We start from the raw sequence: 11,722 nt of genomic DNA on the forward strand, positions 1-11,722 counted from the left end.
CTGCCAACATTTCCTGCTTCCGTCAGGTGAAATACTAGACGCCTCCGAGGACCCCCTGTGAGCCTCGTCAAAAGCCAGTGCATAAGCAGACTTCACAGTAAAAACTCCCATCTTCCCCGAACCCCATGCAATGATATCTTCCGCCAGTCTCGGCGATGCCCTTATCTTCAACCATTCCCAACCCTCCATAATAGACCTTTCTTCAAAAGGTCAAGGCCGTGACTTATAGCTTGCCACGAGGAAGAAGCGTTTCCTGAAAACACCGTATCTACAAGGTTACCATGAGGATAATATCGAGCTTTCAGAAGTTGGGCACATAAACTGTCCGGCTTAGACAACAAACGCCAAGCTTGGCGAGGCAACAATGCTTGATTGAACAAATGAAAGTCTCGAAATCCTGCACCCCCTTTATCTTTCGGCTGCATTAGGTAATCCCAGCCTCTCCAATGGACCTTCCTTTTACCCTTCCTAGATCCCCAATAAAAGTTCCTCACTATCCGTGTTAAATCATCACAAACCGAGAAAGACAGTTTGAATACACCCATAATATAAGTTGGTAAAGCCTGCGCAACTGACTTAATCAACACCTCCCTACCTGGCTGTGCTAGGAGCCCATCTCCCCACTGAATCAAACGTTTTGTGAGACTAGTTTGGAGGTTTTGAAAACGTCCTTTAGACATTCTCCCTTCAGGAGTAGGCAGGCCCAGGTATTTTTCCTCAAACACCAAGCTTGTAACTCCCAACACATCTCTTACTTGCTCCTGTGTTGTCGCCGGGCAAGCAGCACCAAAAAATATAGAACATTTACTATAGTTCAAGCTTTGGCCAGTGGCAGATCCATACAACTCTAGGGCAGTCTTCACACTCTCCGCTTGGGCACTAGAGGCCTCAAAGAATAATAGTGTATCATCAGCAGATAGCAAATGGGAAATACCCGGAGCCCTTCTACAGACTTTGACAGGAGTAATCTCACCCAAGGTCACTTTATTCTTTAAAATTGCTGACAAGCCATCCGCAACAAGAAGGAATAAGAATGGTGATAGAGGGTCACCTTGCCGAAGCCCACGCGTCGGTGCAAATGAATCCAAGAGAGTCCCATTTAATTCTCCAGCATACTATTCTTGTTGTTGATGTAGACTGGGGCTGGGCTGGGCCAGTATTAGGTTGAACATCGCATAGCTTACCGGACCAACCGGCACACACGCTAGGAGCAACTAAGAGCATCTCCACTCGCCCCCCCCCCCCAACAGGGTATTTACTATTCGCTGCTCGTTGCGTTGAAATGTCGACCCACCTCACAGGCCAACGACTCGACCGGTGGATCTAAGCCGGCCCACTAAGATCGCGACCACAGTGGGAGCAACCGGTTTTGGGAACCTTCTAGATGGTTTCCAGAATTGGGTTTTTCTGTTTATTTTCTTCTACTGGCTTTTCGGGGTTTTTCTGTGTCTTTTTCTCTTCCTTTTTATTTTTTCTTTTCTTTTATGTTTATTATTTTGTATATAATTTTTTTCTTTTCTTATCTTTTTTTTAAAAATCGACAATTTTAAATTTTGTTCGTGTTTCCAAAATATGTTCTCATTACACCTTCCGAAATTTAGAAATTATACCGGATTTCAATTTTTTGTTCACATATTCAAAAAATGTCCGCGCTTCAAAATTTGTTCGTGATTTTGAAATTGTTCTCCGTTTCAAAATTTGTTCCCAAGATTCAAAAAATGTTCGTACTTTAAAAAATTGTTCGCGCTTCCAAATTTGTTAGGGATTTTTCAAAATTGTTCTCCATTTCAAAATTTGTTCTCAAGATTCAAAAAATGTTTGTGTTTCCAAATTTGTTCTCAAGATTCGAAAACCATTCATACTTTAAAAAATTGTTCACGCTTCCGAATTTGTTCGGGATTTTTTAAAATTGTTCTCCATTTCAAAATTTGTTCTCAAGATTGAAAAAATGTTCGTGCTTTAAAAAATACTCCCTCCGTCCCCTAATGTAAGATGTGTTTTGACACTAGTGTAGTGTCAAAAAACGTGTTACATTATGGGACGGAGGGAGTAGTTCGCGCTTCCAAATTTGTTCTCAAGATTCAAAAATAGTTCGTGCTTTAAAAAATTGTTCATAAATTCCAAAAATGCTCATTTTTTTGAAAAATATTTGGAAATTCAGAATTCGTTTGTTTTCATAGAATTTGTTTGCATTTTTGAAAAATAATGTAAGTTCAAAAAATTACTCAAATTTTGGAAAAAGTAGGGATTTTTTCGAATTGTGTTTGCAATTCAATATAATGTTAATAATTTGCGCTGCTTCAATTTAATAAATCTTTGTGTTTTTTAAAACATTGAGTAATGGTCATTTACGTTGCTGCAGTTTTGCTCTTTAGACTTGGTGCTACTGATTTTCACATCCATGTATACAGTTCGGCTGGCTAGTGCGGTACCGACCACAACAGGAGGTCTGGAGATGGAAATCCAAGTTGCGGATTCTTTCTGTTTTGGATTTTTTGCGCACAACCAATCACTAACAGTTTTACTCTAATGGGCCGGCCCAGTTGCGTTTGCTCTGTGTGAAGAGGCGCCTGTTTGCTGCAACTGGCGCGTACTGGCCGGCCCATGAAGAGCAGGTGGCAGTGCAAAAATGTATTCATGTCAGGAAAAGACAAACGCAAATGAAGCTCCCGTGAGGATTCGAACCCGCACCATTAAGGTCCTGCGCATGGTTGCCTAACCACTAGACCAATACAACCCTTCGAAAAAGACTGCAACGCGAAATGTCTAACAACTATATTTTAGTCGCGCTCTTTAGAAAAATAGGATTTCTTTTAAAAAGAAATCTGAACAAAATTTGAATGTCCACATACTTTAAAAAACATCACGAATTAGGAAAAAAAGTTCATGTACTCAAAAAACATTGACAAATTCAAAAAGTAAAAGTTCATCGATTTTCAAAAAATTCAAAATTTTTGAAAAAATTCATCGAATTTGGAAAAAGTTCATCATTTTTGAAAAAAAATTCATCAACTTAGAAAAAAGTTCATTAAATTTGAAAAAAATTCATCGAATTTGAAAAAAAGTTCATCAAATTTGTGAAAACTTCGTTGATTTTGGAAAAAGTACATCAAATTTCAATAAAAGTTCATGGAATTTGAAAAAAGTTCATCAAAATTTTAAAAAAAATCATCAAAAATGAAAAATAGTTCACCGAATTTGGAAAAAATTGAATTTGGAAAAGGTTCATCAAAATTGAAAAACAATCCATGGAATTTCAAAAAAGTTCATCAAAACTTGAAAAAGTTCATCGAATTTGAAAAACAGTTCACCGAATTTGACAAGCCAACTCATTGAATTTGAAAAAGTTCATCACAAATTGAAAAACGTTCATCAATTTTGCAGAGAAAAAATCATGAAGAAAAAAGTTTCTCGAATTAGAAAAAGAAAGAATAAAAGAACAGAAAAAAGAAAAAAATAAAGGAGAAGGAAAACATGTAAGTAATCACAACACGTGAAGTGGTCTGGTGGTTGTCGAGACTTACACTAGCCAGCTTGTAGCGGGATAGAATCCCAAATCTCAGGCTGTTTTTGCTTCTTAGAAACAGAAAAATGGGCCGGCCCAGACGTGACGAGCGCAAAAGGCACCGAACAGGATTTGCCCCTCCCCCCTGGGACCTCCTATTGCGCGCCTTCAGCGCCGCGCAAGGAATCTGGCGCCCGCAGAACCCGCTCGATGGGCCGTCCCACGATCGCGCAAGGCGCAACGCGAAAAACATCGCCAAAAAATCCATCGAGAATGGGATTCGATCTCGCGTCCTAACGATTCCACAACGAGACCCTGGACCAGGTTCGAATTTCTTGCATACAGTGGGGAAACGAGTCTACTTAACGCTTCCTTCAGTACAAGTAAAAATGACTTGAAAAAACTTTCATCGATTCTGAATTAAAAAAAATCTCGAATTTGAAAATAGCTCACGAGGTTATGAAGAAATTTCATCCAATTTAAAAAAAGTAACTGATTCTGAAAAAAGTTCACAGATTTGAAAAAAATTCATTAAAATCGAAAAAAGTTCATCCATTTTGAAAAAGTAGTTCACTGGGTTTTGAAAAAAGTTCACGGATTTGAAAAAAAGTTCATTAAATTTGGAAAAAGTTCATCCATTTTGAAAAAGTAGTTCACTGTGTTTTGAAAAAAGTTCATGGATTTGAAAGAAAGTTCATTAAAATTGAAAAAAATTCATCCATTTTGAAAAAGTTCACAAATTTTAAAAAGAGTTCATTGATTCATAAAAACAAAATTAAGAAATGTTCGCGCATTTGCAAAAGAAAAAGGAAACAAAAGAGAAACAAAGAAAAAACAAGAAAAAGAGAAATACACGGGCATCGCGATCTTTGGAAAGAATAAGAACAAGGAAACCGAAGTAAAGTATCACAAGTTGGTTGTTGTCCGAGCGGTTGTTGCGTTGTCTTGTAAACCTCTAGGTCCCAGGGTCGAATCCGGCTCGCAGCGCTTCATTTTTAACAGTTTTTTCTAGAAAGAAAAGCGAAGATGGGCCGGGCCCAACTAGCCGCGCCCTGCAGGCGCCAGTTTGCGAGCGGGCGCATAAGCGCCAAGTAGGATCCCCCCCCCCACCCACCCAATAGGCCCCCAGGCTTTTTTTATCGCTGGTGTGAAAAAAGGCCCAGTCGCGTCCTCAGAAGCTCATTTTTTCGTCGGTTAGGACAGAATTTGACGCCGGCAGACCCACGCCGAACACGGCGCGCTGGGGGCGCCGGGGAAAACGGTTTTGGCGTGAAATCTCGTGTTCGTCGTCCTCATCATCTCGGTTTCCCGCGGGAATCAATGCGAAGGCTGCCGCCGGTCAGCCTTCCATTGATTCCTCACGGGCGGCGTTGTGAAGGCGCGCCGACGCGCGTCCCGCCCCTCCCGCCACGCGTACACACATCTGCCGCTCGCTCGCCGCCCACCCGCAGCTATAAAAGCCGCCCCTCCCTCGCTGGTGGCCGCACACTTCCTCGCCACAGCCCCTTTTCCCCTCTCGCCGACGACGCCCCTCTCGCTCCCTCGCCTCGACGACGACGCCCCTCTCCCCTCTCTCTCCTGTCTCAAAACCATGGCCGAGCGCTACCCTGGTGATGGAGCCCGCCACCTGCACAAGGACGAAGCCCGCCTCCTCTACGAGGCGGACTACCCGACGCCGTCGGACATGCGGGTGCCGGGCTCTTGGAGGCTCAGCACCGGCGGCGTCCCGGTGCCTTTGGCGCCCACCAGTGCTGATCGGTGCACCGAGATCGTGCGCATCCGGTCATCGCTGCCGGAGCACGCGCGGCAACAGCCGAGGTATGCCCCCGACAACCACACGCTATGGACGACGTACTTCAACCGCCGCCATGAAGACCAGCTCGCCTCCACGAATGGCGTCGAGCCCCGCGGCTGCCTCAACTCCAAGGGGAGGCGCCAATGGTGGGCGTCCACGGTCACATGCTCGAAGTCGTCCTCAAGCACATCGAGGCTAGAAACTTACCGCGCTTGGTGTACCCGGTGCCACCTCCTTCTCTCACCGCCGCGGCAGCTCCTGGACGATGCGGCGAATGAAGACGACGTCCTCCTTGTCGTCGGGCTCCCGTTCCTTCGGATCGCCGGCGCTCCTCCCCGTCAAGCCGGAGCCACGGGAGACGCCGCTCAGGCGGCGCACCCGCGGTGGTGCCCTCGTCATCAACGAGGGCGGCGTCCCTTCTCCCTCCTTCCACTTCGTCAAGCCAAAGACCGAGCCAGCACTCCTTCCCGTGAAGAAGGAGCACGAGGCCATGGCCACCGATGAGGAGACCGGCCTGAAATGGGCGTGGGACGACTACGTCCGGCAGGAGATGAAGCGCCAGCACCGTGCCCTCGAGGAGATCGCCACCCGGCGCCGCGACCGCGAGGAGGGCGGCGTCGTCATCCTCGACGACAGCAATGAGGAGGCACCCAGCCCGTCCAACCCCCACACATCGGCGACGCGGGTCAGGAGTGCAGCAAGGACAACGACGGCGTGCAGGACGGTGGCGGCGACTACACCAAATTCTATAGGCTCCTCGGCATCTAGAAGGTGGCACCATGGGCGGCGGCGGCGTAGTAGTAGTAGTAGTAGTAGTAGTAGTAGTAGTAGTAGTAGTAGTAGTAGTAGTAGTAGTAGTAGTAGTAGTAGTAGTAGTAGTAGTAGCTGTTGTTGTCTTTTTAGTTTGTTTTTAAATTATATTTTCAGTTTGTACAAATATCAATGAAACGGCTAAGAGCATAATTGGTTTGCTACCAATATTTGGCATTGCCAATATTTGGCAAGCCAACATTTGGCAAAATCCGAAGTTGCCAATATTTGGCAACTTTTTGTGAGATTGGCAACGAGAATTGGCAAGCAACCAATGTCTAGCCAATATTTGGCAGTTACCAAAATTTGGCATGCCAACTTTTGGCATCAAACCAATTATGCTCTAAATTTCCTCCAAATTTGTGTTGTGTGGCGAATTTTGGCTGAGTTTGGTTTTTTAAAAACGGCGTCTGGGGTGACCTTGGGGCGGCGGTTGGGAAACCGACCGCCCCCACGCCGATTTTTTCGCCGGTGCGCCCCCAAGCGACGCTGTTTGAAGCCCCTGGGGGGCCGAACGAGTGGAGATGCTCTAAAGATTACCTTTTGCGGGTCCTCCATAAGGATCACTTCCTGTGGAGCACGCCAAATGATGTGCCACGTGTTGTGTGTTGGAAACTTCTTCTGGATTTCAAATTTTTTGTATGTGTTTTTAGATTTTAGATGGTTTAGTTTTTTGACTTTTCGATCTTTGCTTGGTTTGCCCTAGGTTTTGAAGGGATTTTTTTGTTGATTTTTTCAAACGCAGTGTTTTTTCATAAAGAGGCACATCATATGCTTCTATGAGAAGCACAACTGTGCTTCCTGAAGAAAAAAAACATTGTGTGTGCTTTCAGGAGAAGCACATTGCTTCTCGTGGAGTCACATATTTCGTTCCATGAGAAGCACATCATGTGTTTTCCATGAGAAGCACAATCCATGTTTCCACGGGAAGCAGAAGCACATATTTGCTTCTCCTGAAAGCACAGATTTGCTTCAGCATAGATTTGCTCCTGCCATAAGTACAACATGTGCATCTACCAGAAGCACATCTCAAAAATGAAAAGGCAAGGTTATGCTTCCATAGGCTGCATGTCTGTAGCCTGCCAATACACACGAGCCCAATGTTGTGTATGTAGGCGCGGCCGTGCATGATAGGTATATAGTTTCCCCCAGCCGGTTACAAGCCATCAACGTTGCCTCTCAGATGGGTAGTTGAGACCCCCAACCGGTTGCAGGCCCCTCTCAATATAGGATCTCGATGGTGAGTTTGGCGTGCGCTATATGTTGGGCTCATGTGTAGAAAACAAAAAAGAATCCACTCTACGATCAACCAAGAACACTATAAAGATGCAATAATGGTTTGGATAGGACCGTTACCAACTCTGAGTTGCGGTGGAAGAAGACAAATCGGTGTAGATCATACTTGAAGTCCCTTGAACCATTGATGAACGACCCCTCAAAGTGAAGAGCAAAAGCACATCCTCTTTATGGATTGCAAGCGTATGGTCTTCACGACCCGGCAACGCTTCGCCGTTCAGAGTTAATCGTCACTGGAGAATTAGAGGGAGGATATTATAACCACATCAGGCTTCTAATTATAAGGATTAGAGGATCTAGGTCTAGCTCTAATTAGATTAACTAGGATCAACTAGAACTAGAACTAGAACTAGAGGACTAGAGGAAGCTCCAAAAATTGTGTGTAAAATGTGCCAATACCTCTAATATATATAGGAAAAAAACTCCCCTCCAGTGTCGCCCTCCCCGCGGGCGACTAATAACCCACAAGTATAGGGGATCACAACAGTTTTCAAGGGTAGAGTATTCAACCCAAATTTATAGATTTGACACAAGGGGAGCCAATGAATATCTGTAAGTATTAGCAGTTGAGTTGTCAATTCAACCACACCTGGAGATTAAATATCTACAACAAACTGATCAGTAGCACAGTAATATGATGATTTTGATAGTAGTGGCAACAGTAGAGACTTCTCCTTTTTTGATCTCCATAGCCCGTTGATTAGCCTCGTCAATGTGAGACTTTCTCCTTTTTTGTCTTCTCCACACAATCCCCATCATCATGGCTCCCACCTTCACCTCTCCTCTGGCAACTCCTAGGGCGACTCCTCGGGCGATCCATGGCGCTCCATCCTTGTGAATCTCTCCGGCCAAGATGGTGCCCCCTCTCCTGGATCTCTCTTCGGGGGTGGAAATTGCCAACAAGATTAGAGCCAGATTATCCCCCTCTGTTCATTGCTTCGATCACAACCATGCTTTCCACCTGGTGGTTTTATTTAGCCATTCTTCCTTCCTCCTAAATGTTGAACACGTTGGACTTTCCCTAGAGGCTTGCATTGGGGGAGATCCATCTCAACTCAATGTTTCTCTCATCCGTGGGCAAGTTTTTAAATTCTCTGTTATATCAAAAGCGGTTGGATTTATGATCTACCGCTTAAGATCTTTTTCATGCCCCAGTTTTTCATGTCATTTTCACCTTTGGGGATTTGGTGGGCCATCTTGGATTAGGGAATACAATCTTTGGCTTTACGAGCTAGAGCACGAATGGACTACGGTTTCTAGATCCCCTCGTGGACATCTCACCGGTGCAAATTCTGTTCCCATCGGCGCACAACGATCACCTAACCCACCATCGTGTTCCACTCTGGCGGCCATCAACAATATCCCGTCCTCATCGGATCACGTGCCAACGGCGAGCGGGATTCTCTCCATTCAAAATTCTATCCCCAGAGACCCAACTACGAGGCCTACCGAATCACCACAGCCCACCACCACCCCACATTTGACTGGAGCCCAGCCCACTTCCATCACCAACCCCCGATCCAATCAAGCCCACTGCACTGAACGTGGCCCTCCTGGCCATCAACAAACTCCTCTTTTATCTTTCTGTGGTAAGTGCTTATCTGCTGGACATCTACGCAACGAATGCAAAAATCAGTTTAGATGTCGATCTTGTTTTCGTTATGGGCATATATCCCATTTCTATTTTTTATCCAAAAACAAAACCCTTGTCTATCGGGTCAAATCCCACCAAACTCCCCCTCGCCCTCCAACACCCATACCCGATAGCCCTCTTGACAACTCGTCTCCCCAACCCCCCCCCCTCCACCTCTATTCGACCGCCCGGCCTGCCAAACCCCCTGCTCTCCATTACACCCCTGCTCTACTCCGTCGTGTTTCTCCATTGTCGCCCCAGCTTCCACTTCAACCATGGCCAACTACCCTTGCGACCGCCTCCCTCTTCTTCCATCGGGCACGGCCATCATGGAAGCCCATGGAAACCATCGCCGTCGATCTTTCCACTACCTTGGCGGAGAATCTCTGGTCCAATCGGGAGATTGGGCCATTATCTCCCTCGCCCCGCCTCTGGATCCCAACCAGTTCGACACGGAGGCCATGCTCATTCGTCACTATCTTGACCATGAGCGTGGCTTCCGCATTGCTGAAGTTTCCAGGTGCGGCATGGGAGCCGCTCTCGTCTGTTTCCAGCATGCCTGTGACATCGGCACTGCTATCGCCAACAGTCCCTACTTCGTAGGTGACTCGACACTACGTGTTCTCCGCCATGATCGAGGTATAAACTATCGAGACTGCACCTTCTCCCATGATGTTTGGATCATGATGCCCTCTTGAGGCATGGAGACCTGACAAAGTCCGTGAATCTGTCAGTGGGTTTGCCAAGTTTTTAGTTTGGAATAGAGATTTATCCAATCGTGCTCGTATTTTGGTCAAGATTAGAGTGCCTGATCTCTTGGAAATACCTGTCAGTCATGTCATATGTGAAAGCCTAGATGATTATGGTCATGGGCAATCTTGGACTAGTGCTGTGTACATCATATCTTCTTAACTCCTTAGTGCTATGGGTGGCGATGAAGACCCGATCCCACCTGATGGTATCTTGCACCCCATGCCTCATGCTCCATTTGGTGGTATCTGGAACGATGCTGACTTTGTCCACAATGAAGACCCACATGCCACGCCTGCAGCCCACCATGCTCCTGGTGGTGATCATGAGGACATACCCATGGTTTACACCCCTCCTCAAGACCCAGAGAATGCTCATGAGGATCAACCACTACAACCTGCAGTTGAAGCTGCTGATGCATTTTTTGCCCTGCATGACATGATGTCAAAAATTATCTCCTTTGCACCTGATGTTCTTGAGATGCTCGAAGGTGTTGCTGTGGTCAGTACCCGTCTCCAAATGATGAATGTTGATGATGCTCATGGCCCTGTGAAGAAATGCCTGCCGACTGTTGTTACTGAAGCACCACCTGAACCCATGATCTCCTCCGTCATGATCTATGAAGAGCTGGATATCTCTGAAACTTCTTCTGGTGTTCTGTCACCTAGCAATGAAGCTGCTATGTCACCAGCCATGCTTGATTTCATGGCCAGTAACCCAAACTCTCCTTCTGCTGAACCAACTGTTCTTCCTGCCAACCCCTCCATTCATGTGGTTAACAAAAGAAAGAAGGCCAATGCCCCACTTGATGTAAATGATCTGTGCCACAGCCGCCGCCTTGCTGGACTGAGTGTGGGCTTCAAGAATGAAGCTGCTACAAACAAGGCCAAAGGCATCAGCAACTGCCAGAAGAATCTCAACACTGAATTTGAGCATGAAGTCAGGGACCCAACTGCTCCTCCACCACCAGAACTGCCACTTGGAACCATCCAAGCTCTTGCTACTAAACAATGCATGATCCCTCCTGAGGAGGTTTCTGAAGAGAAGCTGATGGCCAAGGTGGACCATGAATAAAGAACCTAGATGCTATATTTGGTCTTGTTGCAACAAGATCAATGCTGGGTTTAGGCAGTATGTTTACTTTATCTGTTTTTGGACAATATTATCTGTTTCTATTATGAACCTGGGTTGTAAGGAGTTAAACTCCATATTATTTGCTTATGAGTGGAATGTCATGCATTATCTATATTATGTTTCAAGTGGTCTGAATGGTTAGTGGAGTATGTACTTGCTGCCTCATAGCACTATATTTTATCAGATCACAAGGCTGTCATAATCCATCAATTCCTATGAATGTTGCTATGTTTTTTTGGATTTGATTAAGTCTATCCAAGATAACCACTTCCATACTAATTTGATCAATGAGTAGAAACTGGAACATACTAAATTGGAATGTCAGAGGGATAAATTCCCAGATTAGATGGGATGATATTAGAGCAAAAATTGAAGAAAGCAGCTGTGGCATTATTTGCTTACAAGAAACTAAGAGGGATTATTTTGACCAAGCTTACCTCAGAAATTTTTCACCAAGGAGATACAACCAATTTGCATATACTGCTCTGTCTCTGTTGGACTGTCAGGAGGAATTATTACTATTTGGAATGGCAGTCTTTTTTCTGGATCTGTTGTTAGCCAAAATACTTACCAAATCACTATAAGGTTATCATGCAATCTATCTGGAAACATTTTTTACATCAGCAATATATATGGACCCTGTCACAATGATGATAGAACTGAACTTTTTGACTGGCTGAGCAACATAGATGCCTCTCAGATGGATCATTGGATTTTAATGGGTGATTTCAATCTCATAAGGAGCCCACTTGACAGAAATAGACCTGGAGGAGACACCAACAATATGCTTATGTTTAAC

This window comes from Triticum aestivum, chromosome 5B (genome assembly GCF_018294505.1).
Source record: "Triticum aestivum cultivar Chinese Spring chromosome 5B, IWGSC CS RefSeq v2.1, whole genome shotgun sequence".
Lineage (NCBI taxonomy): Eukaryota > Viridiplantae > Streptophyta > Magnoliopsida > Poales > Poaceae > Triticum > Triticum aestivum.